We start from the raw sequence: 22,588 nt of genomic DNA, 5'->3' as shown, positions 1-22,588 counted from the left end.
GAGCAGCTGCATCACTGCTGGTTCGGAAATTGCACCATCTCGGATCGCAAGACCCTGCAGCAGATAGTGAGGTCATCTGAGAAGATCATCGGGGTCTCTCTTCCCGCCATCACGGACATTTACACTACACACTGCATCAGCAAAGGAAACAGCATTATGAAGGACCCCATGCACCCCTCATACAATCTCTTCTCCTTCCTACCGTCTGGGAAAAGGCTCCAAAGCATCCGGGCTCTCACGACCAGACTATGTAACAGTTTCTTCCCCCAAGCTATCAGACTCCTCAATACCCGAAGCCTGGACTGACACCTTGCCCTACTGTCCTGTTTATTATTTATTGTAATGCCTGCACTGTTTTTGTGCCCTTTACGCAGTCCAGTGTAGGTCTGAAGTCTAGTGTAGATTTCTCTGTGTTGTTTTTTTTTAACGTAGTTCAGTCTAGTTTTTTGTACTGTGTCATGTAACACCATGTCCTGAAAAACGTTGTCTCATTTTTACTATGCACTGTACCAGCAGTTATGGTCGAAATGACAATAAAAGTTGACTTGACTTGATTAATAGACTACCTAGTCCCTTCACAAAGGCATGAAATTATACAGCACAGACACAGGCCTCGGCCCAACTCATTCAAACTTCAAAGTAAATTTATTATCAAAATACATAAATGTCACCCAACAATCATTTTCTTGCAGGCATATTCAATAAATCTAACCAAAACAGAATCAATGAAAGACCTAGAGCGTTCAACCATTGTGCAGAAGACAACAAACTGAGTAACTACAAAAATAAATAATAATGATAAATAAATAAGCAGTAAATATCAAGAACATGAGGTGAAGAAACATTGAAAGTGAGTCATAGGTTGTGGGAACATTTTAATGATGGAGCAAGTGAAGTTGAGTGAAGTTATCTATTCTGCTGACCAAGGTTTCCATGGAAACCAGTTCAGTTTCATTTGCCTGTACTTGGCCGATAAGCTGGACATGTATTTGACCTGTATACTGTCCCTCTGCAATCAGATTTCTGAATGGACAATAAACCACAAAAAACACTTCACTGTTACTTTTGTTCACTTTTTGCATTTCTTATTTAACTATATATATACTTATATATTTTGTTGTAATTTATAGAAACATAGAAAACCTACAGCACAATACAAGCCCTTCAGCCCACAAAGTTGTGCCGAACATGTCCCTACCTTAGAAATTACTAGGCTTACCCATAGGCCACTATTTTACTAAGCTCCATGTACCTATCCAAAAGTTTCTTAAAAGACCCTATCATTTCCGCCTCCACCACCATCGCCGGCAGCCCATTCCACACACTAATTACTGAGTAAAAAACTTACCCCAACATCTCCTCTGTACCTACTCCCCAGCACCGTAAACCTGTGTCCTCTTGTGGCAACCATTTCAGCCCTGAGAAAAAGCCTCTGACTATCCACACGATCAATGCCTCTCATCATCTTATACACCTCTATCAGGTCACCTCTTATCCTCTTTCGTTCCAAGGAGAAAAGGCCGAGTTCACTCAACCTATTCTCATAAGGCATGCTCCCCAATCCAGGCAACATCCTTGTAAATCTCCTCTGCACCCTTTCTATGGCTTCCACATCCTTCCTGTAGTGAGGCGACCAGAACTGAGCACAGTACTCCAAGTGGGGTCTGACCAGGGTCCTGTATAGCTGCAACATTACCTCTCGGCTCCTAAATTCAATACCACAATTGATGAAGGCCAATACACTATACGCCTTCTTAACCACAGAGTCAACCTGCAGAGCAGCTTTGAGTGTCCTATGGACTCGGACCCCAAGATCCCTCTGATCCTCCACACTGCCAAGAGTCTTACCATTAATACTATATTCTGCCTTCATATTTGACCTACCAAAATGAACCACCTCACACTTATCTGGGTTGAACTGCATCTGCCACTTCTCAGCCCAGTTTTGCATCCTATCAATGTCCTGCTGTAACCTCTGACAGCTCTCCACACTATCCACAACACCCCCAACCTTTGTGTCATCAGCAAACTTACTAACCCTCCCTCCACTTCTTATCCAGGTCATTTATAAAAATCACGAACAGTAAGGGTCCCAGAACAGATCCTGAGGCACACCACTGGTCACCGACCTCCATGCAGGATCTGACCCATCTTCAACCACTCTTTGCCTTCTGTGGGCAAGCCAGTTCTGGATGCACAAAGCAATGTCCCCTTGGATCCCATGCCTCCTTACTTTCTCAATAAGCCTTGCATGGGGTACCTTGTCAAATGACTTACTGAAATCCATATGCACTACATCTACTGTTCTTCCTTCATCAACGTGTTTAGTCACGTCCTCAATAAATTCAATCAAGTACCCACCTCTACCACTTCCTCTGACAGCCCGCTCCATATACCCGCCAGCCATGTGTGAAAGTCCCTCAGCACCCCTTTACATTTCTCCCCTCTCCCCTCTCTCCTGAAATCTGTACCCTGTGGTCACAGGTTGACTGCCAGGGGTGTTGGTAGAGGCAGGTACACCAGGGGCATTTTAGATAGGCTCATGGATGATTGAAAAATGGAGGGCTATGTGCATGGGAAGAGCTGGATCGATTTTAGAATAGGTTATGCAACAGCACATAATGATGATGTCATATGCAACGGCACATAATGATGATGTCATATGCAACGGCACATAATGATGATGATGATGTCACCCCCCCCAGCCTCCTCCTTTCTGTCATGACAGAACTCGGATTAAGGTGCGTTTCGGGGAGCAAAACAAAAACACTGGAAACACTCAGCAGGTCAGGCAGCATCTCTGGAGAGAGGGAGTTACTGTTTCAACACAAAGGTGCTTTGACGAAGTTGGCAAGGTACAGTCTGGTGGTGTGTTTCAGGAGTGGGGCATGTGAAGGACCTGATGGTAAGCAGGTCTTTAGTGTTCATGGGGTCACATAGTTATACGGCACAGAAACAGGCCTTTGGCCCAACCTGTCCACCCCAACCCAATTAGACATCAGGCTAATCCCGTGCCTGCATTTGGCCAGTATCCCCTGAAACCTTTCCAATCCGTATGCCCATCTGAAACTTGCCATTCCGAATCAGAATTGGGTTTATTATCACTGGCAGGTGTCATGAAATTTGTTCCAGCTGCCTCAACCACTTCCTCTGGCAGCTCATTCCACAACTCACCAGCACTGATCCGTACAGCTCTGGACTGTGGGAGGAAACCCACGCGGTCACAGAGAGAGCGTACAAAATCCGTACCGATAGCAGCGGGAATCGAACCCCGGCCAGTGATCGCTGGCATTGTAAAGCGATTGCACTAATCGCTGACTGTTGAAGGACGTGCAGCCTTTGGGGAAGGTTCACCAGGATGTTGCCTGGATTAGAGGCTTTTTCCCAGGGTTGAAATGTCTGATACCAGAGGGCAAGTATTTAGGTGAGAGGCTAGATGTGAGGGGTAGGTTTGTTACACAGAGGGTGCCTGGAATCTGGTTGCAGGTGTGGTGTTAGAGGGGGATACAACGGAGGTTCTGTGATAACACGAATGTGCAGAGAATGGGGGGGGGGGGTATGGACCATGTGAAGGCAGAAGAAATTAGTTTAATTAGGTTTCATTTCATTAACTGGCTCAGCACAATATTGTGGGCCAAAGGGCCTATTTGTGTGTTGTACTGTTCTGTGTTCTACGTTCTACTTCCTCTGGTAGCAAATTTATTCCTTATTCCTTTTATTTTGCATAGTTTGCTTTTTTTATTTTATAGTAGTTTACATCTTTGCACTCTACTGCTAACAACAAGTTTCAGTGACAATAGACCTGATTCTAATTCTGAGTTCCAGATATCTCTGTGTTAAAAACCCCTTTTAACCTGTTGAAATCACTCGAGGGTATTTAAGGAAGGGGTAAGAGTAAGATGCAGGGGAGAAGGGAGAAAGCCTGCCCCTTTATAAAGCAAGTAACCTCCAATGGGAACAGGAAGGCTGGGGCCAGTGGCTGTGCCCTTGCTGCCCTCTTCTGGCTGCTTCCGATACTGCAGCACACTCTCCTCTGGCCAAAGTCAGGGTGATTCTGTCCAAACAAGAGAAAATCTGCAGATGCTGGAAATCCAGGCAACACACACAAAATGCTGGAGGAACTCAGCAGGCCAGGCAGCAGCTGTGGAAAATAGAGCAGTCAACGTTTCGTAAAGGGGCTCGGCCCGAAACGTCGACTGTACTCTTTTCCATAGATGCTGCCTGGCCTGCTGAGTTCCTCCAGCATTTTGTGCGGTTCTGTAGAAGTTCAGATTCTCCTATTAATGGAAATATTCTTTCCATGTCCACTCTGTCAAGAAACTTAAGTATCTGGTTTTAATGAGACCCCCCCCCCCCCCCCCCACCGTTCATTGTTCTAAGCCTCATGGAACACAGGTTCACAGCCATCAATTGCTCTTTGTATGCTAAACCAGCACATCCTTCCTTAGATATGGGGTCCAAAATTGCTCATAATGCTCCAAACGAGGTCCTCCAACCCACCAAGTGCTCACTGTCTACTTGTCAGCCCTGGTGTGAAAGAGCGGGAGTACAAGTGTAGGACAACAGTGATGTAAGTGAGAGTGTATCATCCTGCACTTCCAACCTGGTGCTTACAATCCTTCAGCAGGTCACAGCTCCGTGCGGAAAGGCTGTCTGTCATCGAATGTAGATGTGGCTTTATCTGAAAGCCAAGCAGCGGAAACAATTTTGCAGAAGCAATAACTTTAATGATGAACTGTAAAGCAACAAGCCACGTGGGACTACAAAACAGGAGAGAAAAGATACTAAACACAGCAAGACAACAACATCACCGGAGCAACTGGTTGAGGCTGGCTGGTTCGATGGGTGACCATGGACTGGGGATGGGAGCTGGGTTTAAATAGGCTGCAGGTGATGAGTTGGAAATGAGTGACTCCTGTCAGCTGGGTGGAGACTGGGAGGAGTCTGCTGGGGCAGGACCCACAGAGTCAGCATTCAGCCCAGAAAAGAGTCAGCAGGGAAACTCATCGTCAGCAAGCATGGTTCTGACCACCTACCCTCCAAATTCAAACCAGATTTAGATTTATTTACCACATGTACATCGAAACACGCAGTGAAATTCATTGTTTGTGTTAATAACCAACACAACACAAGGAGGTGCTGGGGGCAGCCTGCAAGTGCCACCACACATTTCAACACTAACATAGAATGTCCACAGTGTTCAGCAGGACAACAGTAACGAAAGCCCATTTCTCTCTCTCTCACACACACACACACACAACCATGCATACATACACACACACTCATACTCTCACACACACAGACATAAATACACATATACATGCACACTCACAATCACACACACACTCACACTCACCCATGCTCACACTCACACATACACAATCACATACACACACACAGACACAAACACACATATACATGCACACTCACAATCACACTCACCCATGCTCACACTCACACACAGACACATACACTCACACAGCCACAAACACACACATACAAACACACACAGTCATACTCACACACACAAACACACGTATACACGCACACTCACAATCACACGCACTCACACACATACACACTCATGCTCACATTCACACACAGACATACACACTCACACACACAAAGACATAAACACACGTGTACACACACTCACACACACTCACATTCACACTCATCACACACACTCACTCTCATGCTCACACATACACTCACAGACACACTCAACCACATTCACACTCACACTCGCACAAACACACACTCACACACACATGGTGCGGCTGATAATACAGAATCTGAGGCCACAAACCAGGCACGCCCAGGATCCTCTTCAGTTTGCATATAAGGAGAAGGTGGGAGTGGAGGATGCTATCACGTATTTGCTGCACAAATCACTCTCTCACCTAGAGGGGGTCAGTTGTGCTGTGAGGATTACATTCCTTGACTTCTCTAGTGCCTTTAACACCATCCAGCCCAAGATCTTAAGGCACAAACTAATGGATATGGGAGTAGACTCTCACATGGTGGATTGGATAGTGGACTACTTGACAGATAGACCTCAGTATGTGCGGTTGGGAGACTGTAGGTCTGACACGGTGGTCAGCAGCACAGGGGCGCCGCAGGGAACCGTACTCTCTCCGGTCCTGTTCACCCTGTACACATCAGACTTCCAATATAACTCGGAGTCCTGCCATGTGCAGAAGTTCGCTGATGACACGGCCATAGTGGGGTGTGTCAGGAATGGACAGGAGGAGGAGTATAGGAAACTGATACAGGACTTTGTGATATGGTGCAACTCAAACTACCTGCGTCTCAATATCACCAAGACCAAGGAGATGGTGGTGGACTTTAGGAGATCTAGGCCTCATATGGAGCCAGTGATCATTAATGGAGAATGTGTGGAGCAGGTTAAGACCTACAAGTATCTGGGAGTACAGTTAGACGAGAAGCTAGACTGGACTGCCAACACAGATGCCTTGTGCAGGAAGGCACAGAGGCGACTGTACTTCCTAAGAAGGTTGGCGTCATTCAATGTCTGTGGTGAGATGCTGAAGCTGTTCTATAGGTCAGTTGTGGAGAGCGCCCTCTTCTTTGTGGTGGCGTGTTGGGGAGGAAGCATTAAGAAGAGGGACGCCTCACGTCTTAATAAGCTGGTAAGGAAGGCGGGCTCTGTCGTGGGCAAAGTACTGGAGAGTTTAACATCGGTAGCTGAGCGAAGGGCGCTGAGTAGGCTACGGTCAATTATGGATAACTCTGAACATCCTCTACATAGCACCATCCAGAGACAGAGAAGCAGTTTCAGCGACAGGTTACTATCGATGCAATGCTCCTCAGACAGGATGAAGAGGTCAATACTCCCCAATGCCATTAGGCTTTACAATTCTACCGCCAGGACTTAAGAACTTTTTAAAAGCTATTATTAATGCTTTTGAGATAGTGATTTAGATGCATATCATATTTTTTTTACTGAGCTAAGTATTGTATGTAATTAGTTTTGCTACAACAAGTGTATGGGACATTGGAAAAAAGTTGGAATTTCCCCATGGGGATGAATAAAGTATCTATCTATCTATCTCTATCTATCATACTCACACATGCACACACTCACACTCATCACACACACTCACTCTCATGCTCACACATACACTCACAGACACACTCACCCACATTCACACTCACACTTGCACAAACACACACACTCACACACACATACTCACACATGCACACACTCACACTCATCACACACACTCACTCTCATGCTCACAGATACACTCACACATAGACACATACACTCACACCCACACACACATACTCATACATACACACACTCACGCTCACACATTGATACACACATTCACACTCACTGAATTTGGGGATCCAGTTGATATTGAAGCAGGTCACTGTGAATTACAAAGAGATCTTGATAAGTTTTGGAAAGGACTGAAAAATGGGAATTGGATTTCAGCTTAGATAAGTGTGAGGAGATATATTTGGACAGCAGGACCGATGTTGAAGATTTTGTGGAACAGAGGGTGTAGAACCAATGTTGACGAGTGTTGCGGAACAGCGGGTGTAGGACCAACATTGATCAGTGTTGTGGACAGAGGGTGTAAGGATGGACGTTGACAAGTGTTATGGAACAGAGGGTGTAGGACCCATGTTGACGAGTGTCGTAGAGCAGAGCGTTGAGGACCGACGTTGACGAGTGTTGTGGAACAGAGGGAGTAGGACCGATGTTGAGCAGTGTTGTGGAACAGAGGGTGTAGGAACGATGTTGACGAGTGTCGTAGAGCAGAGCGTTGAGGACCGACGTTGACGAGTGTTGTGGAACAGAGGGAGTAGGACCGATGTTGAGTAGTGTTGTGGAACAGAGGGTGTAGGAACGATGTTGACAACTGTTGCGGAACAGCGGGTGTAGGACCAACATTGATCAGTGTTGTGGACAGAGGGTGTAAGGATGGACGTTGACAAGTGTTATGGAACAGAGGGTGTAGGACCCATGTTGACGAGTGTCGTAGAGCAGAGCGTTGAGGACCGACGTTGACGAGTGTTGTGGAACAGAGGGAGTAGGACCGATGTTGAGCAGTGTTGTGGAACAGAGGGTGTAGGAACGATGTTGACGAGTGTCGTAGAGCAGAGCGTTGAGGACCGACGTTGACGAGTGTTGTGGAACAGAGGGTGTAGGAACGATGTTGACAACTGTTGTGGAACAGAGGGTGTAGGAACAATGCTGACGAGTGTTATGGAACAAGCGTGTAGGACTGAAGTTATGAGTGTTGTAGAACAGAGGCTGTAGGACCGATATTGATGAGTGTTGTTGAACAGAGGCTGTAGGACCGATATTGACGAGTGTTGTGGAACAGAGGCTGTAGGACCGATATTGATGAGTGTTGTTGAACAGAGGCTGTAGGACCGATATTGACGAGTGTTGTGGAACAGAGGCTGTAGGACCGATATTGATGAGTGTTGTGGAACAGAGGCTGTAGGACTGATATTGACGAGTGTTGTGGAACAGAGGCTGTAGGACTGATATTGACGAGTGTTGTGGAACAGAGGCTGTAGGACCGATATTGACGAGTGTTGTTGAACAGAGGCTGTAGGACCGATATTGATGAGTGTTGTGGAACAGAGGCTGTAGGACTGATATTGACGAGTGTTGTGGAACAGAGGCTGTAGGACTGATATTGATGAGTGTTGTGGAACAGAGGCTGTAGGACCGATATTGATGAGTGTTGTGGAACAGAGACTGTAGGACCGATATTGATGAGTGTTTTAGAACAGAGGCTGTAGGACTGATATTGACGAGTGTTGTGGAACAGAGGCTGTAGGACCGATATTGACGAGTGTTGTGGAACAGAGGCTGTAGGACTGATATTGACGAGTGTTGTGGAACAGAGGCTGTAGGACCGATATTGACGAGTGTTGTGGAACAGAGGGGTGTAGGACCGATATTGACGAGTGTTGTGGAACAGAGGCTGTAGGACTGATATTGATGAGTGTTGTGGAACAGAGGCTGTAGGACTGATATTGACGAGTGTTGTGGAACAGAGGCTGTAGGACCGATATTGATGGGTGTTGTGGAACAGAGGCTGTAGGACCGATATTGATGGGTGTTGTGGAACAGAGGCTGTAGGACCGATATTGATGGGTGTTGTGGAACAGAGGCTGTAGGACCGATATTGACGAGTGTTGTGGAACAGAGGCTGTAGGACCGATATTGATGGGTGTTGTGGAACAGAGGCTGTAGGACCGATATTGATGGGTGTTGTGGAACAGAGGCTGTAGGACCGATATTGATGGGTGTTGTGGAACAGAGGCTGTAGGACCGATATTGACGAGTGTTGTGGAACAGAGGCTGTAGGACCGATATTGATGGGTGTTGTGGAACAGAGGCTGTAGGACCGATATTGATGGGTGTTGTGGAACAGAGGCTGTAGGACCGATATTGATGGGTGTTATGGAACAGAGGCTGTAGGACCGATATTGACGAGTGTTGTTGAACAGAGGCTGTAGGACCGATATTGATGGGTGTTGTGGAACAGAGGCTGTAGGACCGATATTGATGGGTGTTGTGGAACAGAGGCTGTAGGACCGATATTGACGAGTGTTGTGGAACAGAGGCTGTAGGACCGATATTGACGAGTGTTGTGGAACAGAGGCTGTAGGACCGATATTGACGAGTGTTGTGGAACAGAGGCTGTAGGACCGATATTGACGAGTGTTGTGGAACAGAGGCTGTAGGACTGATATTGACGAGTGTTGTGGAACAGAGGCTGTAGGACCGATATTGATGAGTGTTGTTGAACAGAGGCTGTAGGACCGATATTGACGAGTGTTGTGGAACAGAGGGGTGTAGGACTGATATTGACGAGTGTTGTGGAACAGAGGCTGTAGAACTGATATTGATGGGTGTTGTGGAACAGAGGCTGTAGGACCGATATTGATGAGTGTTGTTGAACAGAGGCTGTAGGACCGATATTGACGAGTGTTGTGGAACAGAGGGGTGTAGGACTGATATTGACGAGTGTTGTGGAACAGAGGCTGTAGAACTGATATTGATGGGTGTTGTGGAACAGAGGCTGTAGGACCGATATTGATGAGTGTTGTGGAACAGAGGCTGTAGGACCGATATTGATGGGTGTTGTGGAACAGAGGCTGTAGAACTGATATTGATGGGTGTTGTGGAACAGAGGCTGTAGGACCGATATTGATGAGTGTTGTGGAACAGAGGCTGTAGAACTGATATTGATGGGTGTTGTGGAACAGAGGCTGTAGGACCGATATTGATGAGTGTTGTGGAACAGAGGCTGTAGAACTGATATTGATGGGTGTTGTGGAACAGAGGCTGTAGGACCGATATTGATGAGTGTTGTGGAACAGAGGCTGTAGGACCGATATTGACGAGTGTTGTGGAACAGAGGCTGTAGGACCGATATTGACGAGTGTTGTGGAACAGAGGCTGTAGGACCGATATTGATGAGTGTTGTGGAACAGAGGATGATTGACCCACGCTGATGAGTGTTGTGGAACAGTGTACAGGACTGACATTGACAAGCTTTGTAGAACAGAGGGTGTTGGCCCCGATGTTAACAAGTGTTGTGGAACAGAGGGTGTAGAACCGAGGTTATGTGTTGTGGATCGGGGGTGTAGCTCCAATGTTGAGGAGTGTTGTGGAACAGAGAGCATAGGACCGACTTTGATGAGTGTTGGGGAGCAGAGGGTGTACGTTTACGAGTATTGTGAAGCATAAGGTGTAGGACTGACGTTGATGAGTGTTCTTGAACAGAGAGTGTAGGATCAATGTTGAACAATGTTATGGAACAGAAGGTGTAGGACCGACGTTGACGAGTGTTCTGGAAAAGAGGGAGTAGGTACGATGTTGACGAGTGTTGTTAAACAGAGGCTGTAGGACCGATATTGACAAGTGTTGTGGAACAGAAGGTGTAGGACCGATGTTGACGAGTGTTCTGGAAAAGAGGGAGTAGGAACGATGTTGAAGAGTGTTGTGGAACAGAGCGTGTAGGGCTGACATTGACGAGTGTGTGTGGAACAGATGGTGTAGGACTGACTTTGATGAGTGTTGGTGAACAGAGAGTGTAGGATCAATGTTGACAAGAATCATGGAACAGAGGGAGCAGGACCAATGTTGACGAGTGTTGTGGAACAGAATATGTAGGACCGGCATTGAAAACTGTTGTAGAACATCGTCTGCCAGACGATGCTGAGGATGTTCTACGAGGCTGTGGTGGCCAGTGCTATCATGTTGGCTGTTGTGTGCTGGGGAAGCAGGCTGAGGGTAGCAGACACCAACAGAATCAACAAACTCATTCGTAAGGTCAGTGATGTTGTGGGGGTGGAACTGGACTCTCTGACAGTAGTGTCTGAAAAGAGGATGCTGTCCAAGTTGCATGCCATCTTGGACAATGTCTCCCATCCACTCCATAATGTACTGGTTAGGCACAGGAGTACATTCAGCCAGAGACTCATTCCACCGAGATGTAACACTGAGCGTCATAGGAAGTCATTCCTGCCTGTGGCCATCAAACTTTACAACTAACTCCTCCCTTGGAGTGTCAGACACCCTGAGCCAGTAGGCTGATCCTGGACTTATTTCCACTTGGCATGATTAACTTATCATTATTTAATTATTTATGGTTTTATATTGCTATATTTCTACACTATTCTTGGTTGGTGTGACTGTAACGAAACCCAATTTCCCTCAGGATCAATAAAGTATGTCTGTCTGTCTGTCTGTCTGTATAGGATCAATGTTGCCAAATGTTGTGGAACAGAGACAAATGTTGCAGTGTTGTGTCCTATGTTGACGAGTTTTGTGGAACAGAGGGTGTAGGACCGATATTGACAAGTGTTGTGGAACAGAAGGTGTAGGACCAATGTTGACGAGTGTTCTGGAAAAGAGGGAGTAGGAACGATGTTGATGAGTGTTGTGGAACAGAGGGTGTAGGACCGATGTTGACGAGTGTTGTGGAACAGAGGGTAGGACTGACGTTGATGAGTATTGTGGAACAAAGGCTGTAGGACCGATGTTGACGAGTGTTGTAGAACAGAGGGTGTAGGACCGATGTTGACGAGTGTTGTGGAACAGAGGCTGTAGGACCGATGTTGACGAGTGTTGTGGAACAGAGGCTGTAGGACCGATGTTGACGAGTGTTGTGGAACAGAGAGTGTAGGACCGACGTTGACCACTGTGGTGGAAGAGAGGGTGTAGGAGCGACATTGGTGAGGGGTGTGGAACAGAGGGCGCAGGACCGATGTTGATGAGCGTTGTAGAATGGGGAGTGTAGGACAGATGTTTGTGAGTGTTGTAGAATAGAGGGTGTAGGATCGACGTTAACAACGGTTCTGGAACAGAGGATGTAGTAAAGGCTTTGAAGAGTATTGTGGAACAGAGGTTGTCTGACCGACCTCGACAGGTGTTGTGGAACAAAAGGTGTATGACTGAAATTGACGAATGTTGTGCAACAGGAAGTGTATGGCCAACGTTGACGAGTGTTTTGGAACAGAGGGTGTAGGACCGAGGTTGACGAGTGTTGTGGTACAGGCGGTGTAGGACCGAGGTTGACAAGTGTTGTGGTACAGACGGTGTAGGACCAAGGTTGACAAGTGTTGTGGTACAGACGGTGTAGGATCGACTTTGGCGAATGTTGTGGTACAGACGGTGTAGGACCAAGGTTGACGAGTTTTGTGGAACAGAAGATCTAGGACTGATGTTGACCGGTCTTATGGAACAGCGGGTGTAGGACAGGACAGACGTTCCCAAATGTTCCTGAAGACGGTGCGTAGTATGATGTTGATGAGGACTGTGGACAGAGGGTGTAGGACCGACTTTGACAAGTGTTTTTTGAACAGCGGGTGCAGGACAGATGTTGATGAATGTTATGGAACAAAGGGTGTAGGACTGAGGTTGACGTGTTTTGTGGAACAGAGGGTGTAGGACCGACGGTGACCACTGTAGTGGAAGAGAGGGTGTAGGAGCGACATTGGTGAGGGGTGTGGAACAGAGGGCGCAGGACCGATGTTGATGAGCGTTGTAGAATGGGGAGTGTAGGACAGATGTTTGTGAGTGTTGTAGAATAGAGGGTGTAGGATCGACGTTAACAACGGTTCTGGAACAGAGGATGTAGTAAAGGCTTTGAAGAGTATTGTGGAACAGAGGTTGTCTGACCGACCTCGACAGGTGTTGTGGAACAAAAGGTGTATGACTGAAATTGACGAATGTTGTGCAACAGGAAGTGTATGGCCAACGTTGACGAGTGTTTTGGAACAGAGGGTGTAGGACCGAGGTTGACGAGTGTTGTGGTACAGGCGGTGTAGGACCGAGGTTGACAAGTGTTGTGGTACAGACGGTGTAGGACCAAGGTTGACAAGTGTTGTGGTACAGGCGGTGTAGGACCGAGGTTGACAAGTGTTGTGGTACAGACGGTGTAGGATCGACTTTGGCGAATGTTGTGGTACAGATGGTGTAGGACCAAGGTTGACAAGTGTTGTGGTACAGACGGTGTAGGACCAAGGTTGACAAGTGTTGTGGTACAGACGGTGTAGGATCGACTTTGGCGAATGTTGTGGTACAGATGGTGTAGGACCAAGGTTGACGAGTGTTGTGGTACAGACGGTGTAGGACCAAGGTTGACAAGTGTTGTGGTACAGGCGGTGTAGGACTGAGGTTGACAAGTGTTGTGGTACAGACGGTGTCGGATCGACTTTGGCGAGTGTTGTGGTACAGACGGTGTAGGACCAAGGTTGACGAGTGTTGTGGTACAGACAGTGTAGGACCGACTTTGGCGAATGTTGTGGTACAGACGGTGTAGGACCAAGGTTGACAAGTGTTGTGGTACAGACGGTGTAGGACCAAGGTTGACAAGTGTTGTGGTACAGGCGGTGTAGGACTGAGGTTGACAAGTGTTGTGGTACAGACGGTGTCGGATCGACTTTGGCGAATGTTGTGGTACAGATGATGTAGGACCGAGGTTGACAAGTGTTGTGGTACAGGCGGTGTAGGACTGAGGTTGACAAGTGTTGTGGTACAGGCGGTGTAGGACTGAGGTTGACAAGTGTTGTGGTACAGGCGGTGTAGGATCGACTTTGGCGAGTGTTGTGGTACAGACGGTGTAGGACCAAGGTTGACGAGTGTTGTGGTACAGACAGTGTAGGACCGACTTTGGCGAATGTTGTGGTACAGACGGTGTAGGACCAAGGTTGACAAGTGTTGTGGTACAGACGGTGTAGGACCAAGGTTGACAAGTGTTGTGGTACAGGCGGTGTAGGACTGAGGTTGACAAGTGTTGTGGTACAGACGGTGTCGGATCGACTTTGGCGAATGTTGTGGTACAGATGATGTAGGACCGAGGTTGACAAGTGTTGTGGTACAGGCGGTGTAGGACTGAGGTTGACAAGTGTTGTGGTACAGGCGGTGTAGGACTGAGGTTGACAAGTGTTGTGGTACAGGCGGTGTAGGATCGACTTTGGCGAATGTTGTGGTACAGACGGTGTAGGATCGACTTTGGCGAATGTTGTGGTACAGATGGTGTAGGACCAAGGTTGACGAGTTTTGTGGAACAGAAGATCTAGGACTGATGTTGACCGGTCTTATGGAACAGAGGGTGTAGGATCTATGTTGGTGAATGTCGTGGAACAGAGGGTGTAGCTCCAACTTTGAAGAGTTTTGTGGAACAGGGGGTGTAGGATAGATGACCAAGTGTTATGGAACAGACAGAGTAGTATGATGCTGATGAGTGTTGTGGAACAGAGGGTAAAGGACTGACGTTGACGAGCATTGTGGAACAAAGGGTGTAGGACCAAAGTTGATTAGTTTTGTGGAACTGAAGGTGCAGGATTGACTTTGGTGACTGTTGTGGAACTGAAGATGTAGGATTCAGATTGACGAGTCTTGTAGAACAGAAGCTGTACGACCGATGTTCACATGTGTTGTGGAACAAGGGTTTAGGGCCGATGTTGATGAGTGTTGGGGAAGAGGGTGTAGGACCAACGTTGATGAGTGTTGCGGAACAGGGATGTAGGACTTAGGTTGACAAGTTTTGTGGAACAGAGGGAGAAGGACTGACTTTGGCGAGTGTTGTGGAACATAGGCTGTCAGATCGACTTCAATAGGTGCTGTGGAACAGAGAATGTAGGACCAACGTTGACAAGTGTTGTGGAACAGAAGCTGTACGACTGATGTTCAGGTGTGTTGTGGTACAGAGGGTTTAGGACCAATGTTGATGAGTGTTGGGGTACAGAGGGTGTAGGACCAATGTTGATGAGTGTTGGGGTACAGAGGGTGTAGGACCAATGTTGATGAGTGTTGGGGTACAGAGGGTTTAGGACCAATGTTGATGAGTGTTGGGGTACAGAGGGTGTAGGACCAATGTTGATGAGTGTTGGGGTACAGAGGGTGTAGAACCAATGTTGATGAGTGTTGGGGTACAGAGGGTGTAGGACCAATGTTGATGAGTGTTGGGGTACAGAGGGTTTAGGACCAATGTTGATGAGTGTTGTGGAACAGAGGGAGAAGGACTGACTTTGACGAGTGTTGTGGAACATAGGCTGTCAGACCAACTTCGACAGGTGCTGTGGAACAGAGGATGTAGGACCGATGTTGACAAGTGTTGTGGAGCAGAGAGTGTTGGACCGATGCTGACGCGTGTTGGGGAACAGAGAGTGTAGGACTGACTTTGTTGAGTATTGTGGAACAGACAGTGTAGCACCGACGTTGATGGCTGTTGTGGAACAGAGGCTGTAGTGCATATGTTACGAGTGCTGTGGAACAGAGGTCTAGGACCAATGTTGACGAGTGTTGTGGAACAGAAAATGTTGGACGGCCGTTGACTAGTGTTGTTGAAAAGTAGGTGTAGTACCAAGAATTACGAGTGTTGTTGAACAGAGGGTGTAGGACTGACTTTGAACAGTTTTGTGGAACGGGGGTGTAGGACCAATGTTCCCAAGTGTTCTGGAACAGAAGGCATTGTATAATGTTGACAAGTGTTGTGGAACAGGGAGTGTAGGACTGATGATAGAACCATAGAACGTTACAACACAGAAACAGCGACTGCATAGAAAGCCATTCGGCCCTTCTTGGCTGTGCCAAACCATTTTTCTGCCTAGTCCCACTGACCTGCACCTGGACCATATCCCTCCATACACCTCTCAACCATGTACCCATCCAAGTTTTTCTTAAATGTTAAAAGTGAGCCCGCATTTACCACTTCATCTGGCAGCTCATTCCACACTCCCACCACTCTCTGTGTGAAGAAACCCCCCCCCCCCAATGTTCCCTTTAAACTTTTCCCCTTTCACCCTTAACCCATGTCCTCTGACTTTTTTCTCCCCTAGCCTCAGTGGAAAAAGCCTGCTTGCATTCACTGTCTATACCCATCATAATTTTATATACTTCTATCAAATCACCCCTCATTCTTCTACGCTCCAGGGAATAAAGTCCTAACCTATTTAACCTTTTTCTGTAACTCAGTTTCTCAAGTCCCAGCAACATCCTTGTAAACCTTCTCTGCACTCTTTCAACCTTATTAATATTCTTCCTGTAATTAGGTGACCAAAACTGCACACAATACTCCAAGTTCGGCCTCACCAATGTCTTATACAACCTCACCATAACATTCCAACTCTTATACTCAATACTTTGATTTATAAAGACCAATGTACCGAAAGCTCTCTTTACGACTCTATGTAACTGTGACGCCACTTTTAGGGGATTATGTATCTGTATTCCCAGATCCCTCTGTTCTACTGCACTCCTCAGTGTCCTACCATTTACCTTGTATGTTTTACCTTGGTTTTTCCTTCCAAAGTGCAATACCTCACACTTATCTGTATTAAACTCCATCTGCCATTTGTCAGCACATTTTTCCAGCTGGTCCAAATCCCTCTGCAGGCTTTGAAAACCTTCCTCACTGTCCACTACACCTCCAATATTTATATCATCAGCAAATTTGCTGATCCAATTTACCACATTATCATCCAGATCAGTAATATAGATGACAAATAAAAATGGACCCAGCACTGATCCCTGTGGCACACCACTAGTCACAGGCCTCCACTCAGAGAAGCAATCCTCCACTACCACTCTCTGGCTTCTCCCATTCAGCCAATGTCTAATCTGATTTACTACCTCTCCATGTATACCTAGCGACTGAATCTTCCTAACTAACCTCCCATGCGAGACCTTGTCAAAGGCCTTACTGAAGTCCATGTAGACAACATCCACTGCCTTCTCTTCATCCACTTTCCTGGTAACCTCCTCGAAAAACTCTAAAAGATTTGCTAAATATGACCTACCCGCACAAAGCCATGTTGACTCTCCCTAATAAGTCCCTGTCTATCCAAATACTTGTAGATCCTATCTCTTAGTACTCCTTCCAATAACTTACCTACTACTGACATCAAATTTACCAGCCTATAATTTCCTGGATTACTTTTAGAGCCTTTTTTAAACAACAGAACAACATGAGCTATCCTCCAATCCTCCGGCACATCACCCATAGATACTGACATTTTAAATATTTCTGCCAGAGCCCCTGCAATTTCAACACTAGTTTCCTTCAAGGTCCGAGGGAATACCCTGTCAGGTCCTGGGGATTTATCCACTCTGATTTGCCTCAAGACAGCAAGCACCTCCTCCTCTTCAATCTGTATAGGTTCTATGACCTCACTACCTGTTTGCCTTATTTCCATTGACTCCATGTCAGTTTTCTTAGTAAATACAGACACAAAAAAACCATTTAAGATCTCCCCCATTTCTTTTGGTTCCATACATAGACGACCACTCTGATCTTCAAGAGCACCAATTTTATCCCTTACTAACCTTTTTCTCTTAATATACCTGTAGAAGCTCTTAGGATTATCCTTTACCTTGATTGCCAAAGCAACCTCATGTCTTCTTTTAGCCGCTCCTGATTTCTTTCTTAAAAAAATTTTTTGCACTTTTTATACGCCTCAAGCACCTGTTTGCTCACTGTTGCCTATACATATTATACATCTGTCTCTCCTTCTTGTTCCCTTGAGAACCAAGGTTCCCTATTCTTATTCGCTTTGCCTTTAACCCTGACAGGAACATACAAACTCTGCACTCTCAAAATTTCTCCTTTGAAGGCCTCCCACTTACCAGTTACATCCTTGCCAGTGAACAACCTGACCCAATCCACGCTTTTTAGATCCTTTCTCATTTCTTCAAATTTGGCCTTTTTTCAGTTTAGAACTTCAACCCACGGACCAGATCTATCTTTATCCATGGCGTTATGATCACTGGAACCAAAGTGTTCTACACACACTTCCGTCACCTGTCCTAACTCATTTCCTAATAGCAGATCTAATATTGCATCCTCTCTAGTTGGTACTTTTATAAATTGATTTAGAAAACTTTCCGGGACACATTTTACAAACTCTAACCTGTATAGACCTTTAACAGGATGGGAGTCTCAATCAATATGTGGAAAATTAAAATCCCCTACTATCACAATTTTATGTTTCCTGCAGTTGTCTGCTATCTCCCTGCAGATTTGCTCCTCCAATTCTCGCCGACTATTGGGTGGTCTATAATACAACCCCATTAATGTGGTCATACCTTTCCTGTTTCTCAGCTCCACCCATATGGCCTCGGTAGACAAGCCCTCTAATCTGTCCTGCCTGAGCACTGTTGTGACATTTTCCCTGACTAGCAATGCCACCCATAGTGAGAGTGCCCATTGTCTGTGAGTGTGTGTGTGTCAGTATTAGTGAGTTTGCCCATTGTTCGTGTGTATGCATGTGCGTTGTGTCACAGTGTTAGTGAGTTTGCCCATTGTCTGTGTGTGTGAGACAGTGTTAATGAGGTTGTCCATTGTCTGTGTGTGTGTAGAAACATAGAAAACCTACAGTACAATACAGGCCCTTTGCCCACAAAGCTGTGCTGAACATGTCCTTACCTGAGAAATAACCTAGGGTTACCCATAGCCCTCTGTTTTTCCATGTACCTGGCCAGGAGTCTCTTAAAAGACCCTATCATTTCCACCTCCACAACTGTCGCCGGCAGCCCATTCCACGCACTCACCACTCTTTGTGTAAAAAAAACTTACCCCTGACATCCCCTGTGTACCTACTTCCAAACACCTTAAAACTGTGCCCTCTCATGCTAGCCATTTTCCCTGGGGAAAAGCTTCTGACTATCCACATGATCAATGCCTCTCATCATCTTGTACACCTCTGTCAGGTCACCTCTCATCCTCTGTTGCTCCAAGGAGAAAAGGCCGAGTTCACTCAACCTGTTCTCATAAGGCATGCTCCCCAATCCAGGCAACATCCTTGTAAATCTCCTCTGCACCCTTTCTATAGTTTCCACATCCTTCCTGTAGTGAGGTGACCAGAACTGAGCACAGTACTCCAAGTGGGGTCTGACCAAGAATCCCATGATTGATGAAGGTCAATGCACCATATACCTTCTTAACCACAGTCAATCAGCGCAGTAGCTTTGAGTGTCCTATGGATTCGAACCCCAAGATCCCTCTGATCCTCCACACTGCCAAGAGTCTAACCATTAATACTATATCCTGCCATCTTATTTGACCTACCAAAATGAACCACTTCACAATTATCTGGGTTGAACTGCATCTGCCACTTCTCAGCCCAGTTTTGCATCCTATCAATGTCCTGCTGTAACCTCTGACAGCCCTCCACACTATCCACAACACCCCCAACCTTTGTGTCATCAGCAAACTTACTAACCCAACCCTCCACTTCTTCATCCAGGTCATTTATAAATAAAAATCAGCAAGAGTAGGGATCCCAGAACAGATCCCTGAGGCACTCCATTGGTGACCGACCTCCATGCAGAATATGACCCTTCTGTGGGCAAGCCAATTCTGGGTCCACAGACAAGATCCCCTTGGATCCCATGCCCCCTTACTTTCTCAATAAGCCTTGCATGGGGTACCCTTATCAAATGTCTTGCTGAAATCCATTTACACTACATCTACTGCTCTACCTTCATCAATGTGTTTAGTCACATCCTCAATAAATTCAATTAGGCTCGTAAGGCACGACCTGCCCTTGACAAAGCCATGCTGACTATTCCTAATCATATTATACCTCTCCAAATGTTCATAAATCCTGCCTTAGAAGGTTGGCGTCATTCAATGTCTGTAGTGAGATGCTGAAGATGATCTATAGATCAGTTGTGGAGAGCGCCCTCTTCTTTGTGGTGGCGTGTTGGGGAGGCAGCATTAAGAAGAGGGACGCCTCACGTCTTAATAAGCTGGTAAGGAAGTCAGGCTCTGTTGTGGGCAAAGTACTGGAGAGTATAACATCGGTAGCTGAGCGAAGGGCGCTGAGTAGGCTACGGTCAATTATGGAAAACCCTGAACATCCTCTACATAGCACCATCCAGAGACAGAGAAGCAGTTTCAGCGACAGGTTGCTATCGATGCAATGCTCCTCAGACAGGATGAAGAGGTCAATACTCCCCAATGCCATTAGGCTTTACAATTCAACCGCCAGGAGTAAGATATGTTAAAGTGCCGGGGTTGATTGTATTTAATGTATCTAAGTAAACTACTTAAGAACTTTTTAAAAGCTATTATTAATGCTTTTTGAGAGAGTGATTTAGATGCATATCATATTTTTACTGAGTTAAGTATTGTATGTAATTAGTTTTGCTAAAACAAGTGTATGGGACATTGGAAAAAAATGTTGAATTTCCCCATGGGGATGAATAAAGTATCTATCTATCTTTCGGGAACTTCTCCATCAACTTACCTTACCGCCCATACTATGTGTCATAGTGTGAGTGAGTTTGCTCATTGTGTGTGTGTGAGTGAGTGAGAGAGAGAGAGACAGAGAGAGAGAGAGAGAGAGAGAGAGAGAGAGTTGGTGAGTTTGCTCATTGTGTGTGTTTGTGTGTGTGTGCACCAGTGTTGGTGAGTTTGCTCATTGTGTGTGTGAGTGAGTGAGAGAGAGAGAGCGTTGGTGAGTTTGCCCATTGTGTGTGAGAGAGAGGGAGAGGGAGAGAGGGAGAGGGAGGGGGGGAGAGAGGGGGGGGGAGAGAGAGAGAGAGAGAGATGGTGAGTTTGCTCATTGTGTGTGTGAGAGAGGGAGAGGGAGAGGGGGAGAGAGGGAGGGGGGGGGAGAGAGAGAGAGAGAGAGAGATGGTGAGTTTGCTCATTTCCGTGTGTGTGCACCAGTGTTGGTGAGTTTGCTCATTGTGTGTGTGTGTGTGTGAGAGAGAGCGTTGGTGAGTTTGCTCATTGTGTGTGAGAGAGAGGGAGAGGGAGAGGGGGAGAGAGGGAGAGGGAGGGGGGAGAGAGAGAGAAGGTGAGTTTGCTCATTGTGTGTGTGTGCACCAGTGTTGGTGAGTTTGCTCATTGTGTGTGTGTGCACCAGTGTTGGTGAGTTTGCTCATTGTCTGTGTGTGTGTGTCACAGCGTTAGTGAGTTTGCCCATTGTGTGTGAGAGAGTCAGTGTTAGTGAGTTTGCCCGGTATCAGTGTGTTCAGTGTCTGGCGTCACAGTGAGTGTGTCGCAGTGTGAGTGTGAGTACCGCAGTGAGTGTGAAGCGCCGTGCCCCCGCCGTCCCAGCGCAGTACTGCAGCCGCCTCTCACTTCCTCTTCCTCCGCCGCCGCCGCCGCCGCTCCTCCGCTCTCGGGCCGGCTGCGGGAGACCGGCCGTCGCTTCAGCTCCGCCCGGCTCCGGGACGCCGTGGTTCGGCTGTGGCCATCCGAGTGGCGCCGGTGGCGGGCTCCGGGTCCCAGCGCCCCTCCGTCGCCGCACTCCGGGACGAACGCGAACGGGACCCGGATCGGTGTTCGAGTGTGCAAGGGAGTGTGTAAGAAAAGCACCGTTGTGAAGCTGGCCGGCGGCGTGGTTACGAATCGGCTGCAGGGTGAGTTCAGAGCATTTGTGTGTAAGTGAGTGAGTGTGTGTGTGTGTTTGTGAATACGCTTGTGTGAAAATCAGTGCAGGGAAAGAGTGTGAGGGAAACCAGTCAGTGTAGTGTGAGAAAATCATTGTGCAAAATTGTGAACATGAGTGAGCGTGCAAATCCAGCCTGAAGAATAAAGGTCACTGGTCTGAAACATTCCTTCTGCCTCTCTCTTCCCTCACGGATGCTGCCTGAACTGGCGAGTGTACCACTCAGTGTGTAGGTGCACAAGTGAGAGTGTGAATGATAGTGATTGTGGCACAAAATCAGAACCAGCCACTGGAAGAGGAAGTGGGAGGGGGGGAGGGGTGGTGGTTAAGTATCTGAGCCTAAACCAAATGTGCAAAATTGGTGTGTTTGTAAAAAAAATCTGTGAAAGTGTCAGAAAACGAAGGGCATTTACGGTCAACTAGTAAGACCGGGTGGGTGAATCAATAAGTTTTAAAAGTCAAGGTGACAACATCATCAGTGCAGGTCTGTGAGATAAAAAAACAGAGCTGCAATCAGTCTGAGTGTGCGAAAAAGTGAGCAGTTTATAAACCTGCCACTATCCTGTTAGTGTTTACGGTGAGTATTAGTGCTTGTATTAGTGCTTTATACAATCTTCATAAGTGTAGTGATTGGTAGTAATTGAGATTGACACCAGACTCATACGGACAGTGGTAA

General features: G+C 46.8%; 1 protein-coding gene across 2 annotated transcripts in view; it reads left to right on the top strand.

Moving 5' to 3' along the window:
* The first annotated feature begins 21,631 nt into the window (after positions 1 to 21,631).
* The window catches only part of LOC140736277 (neurocalcin-delta-like), an 81,545-nt gene continuing 80,588 nt past the window's right edge, over positions 21,632 to 22,588 (top strand). For both annotated transcript variants that reach the window (XM_073062231.1, XM_073062228.1), the window contains exon 1: positions 21,632 to 21,883. The gene's annotated coding sequence lies outside the window, so the exon portion shown is untranslated. The remainder of the gene's footprint in view (positions 21,884 to 22,588) is intronic.

The sequence above is a fragment of the Hemitrygon akajei genome, chromosome 11 (genome assembly GCF_048418815.1).
Source record: "Hemitrygon akajei chromosome 11, sHemAka1.3, whole genome shotgun sequence".
In the NCBI taxonomy this organism is placed as follows: Eukaryota; Metazoa; Chordata; class Chondrichthyes; order Myliobatiformes; family Dasyatidae; genus Hemitrygon; species Hemitrygon akajei.
The sequence above is the reverse complement of the archived record's forward strand: the minus strand, read 5'-3'. Positions and strand labels throughout refer to the sequence as shown.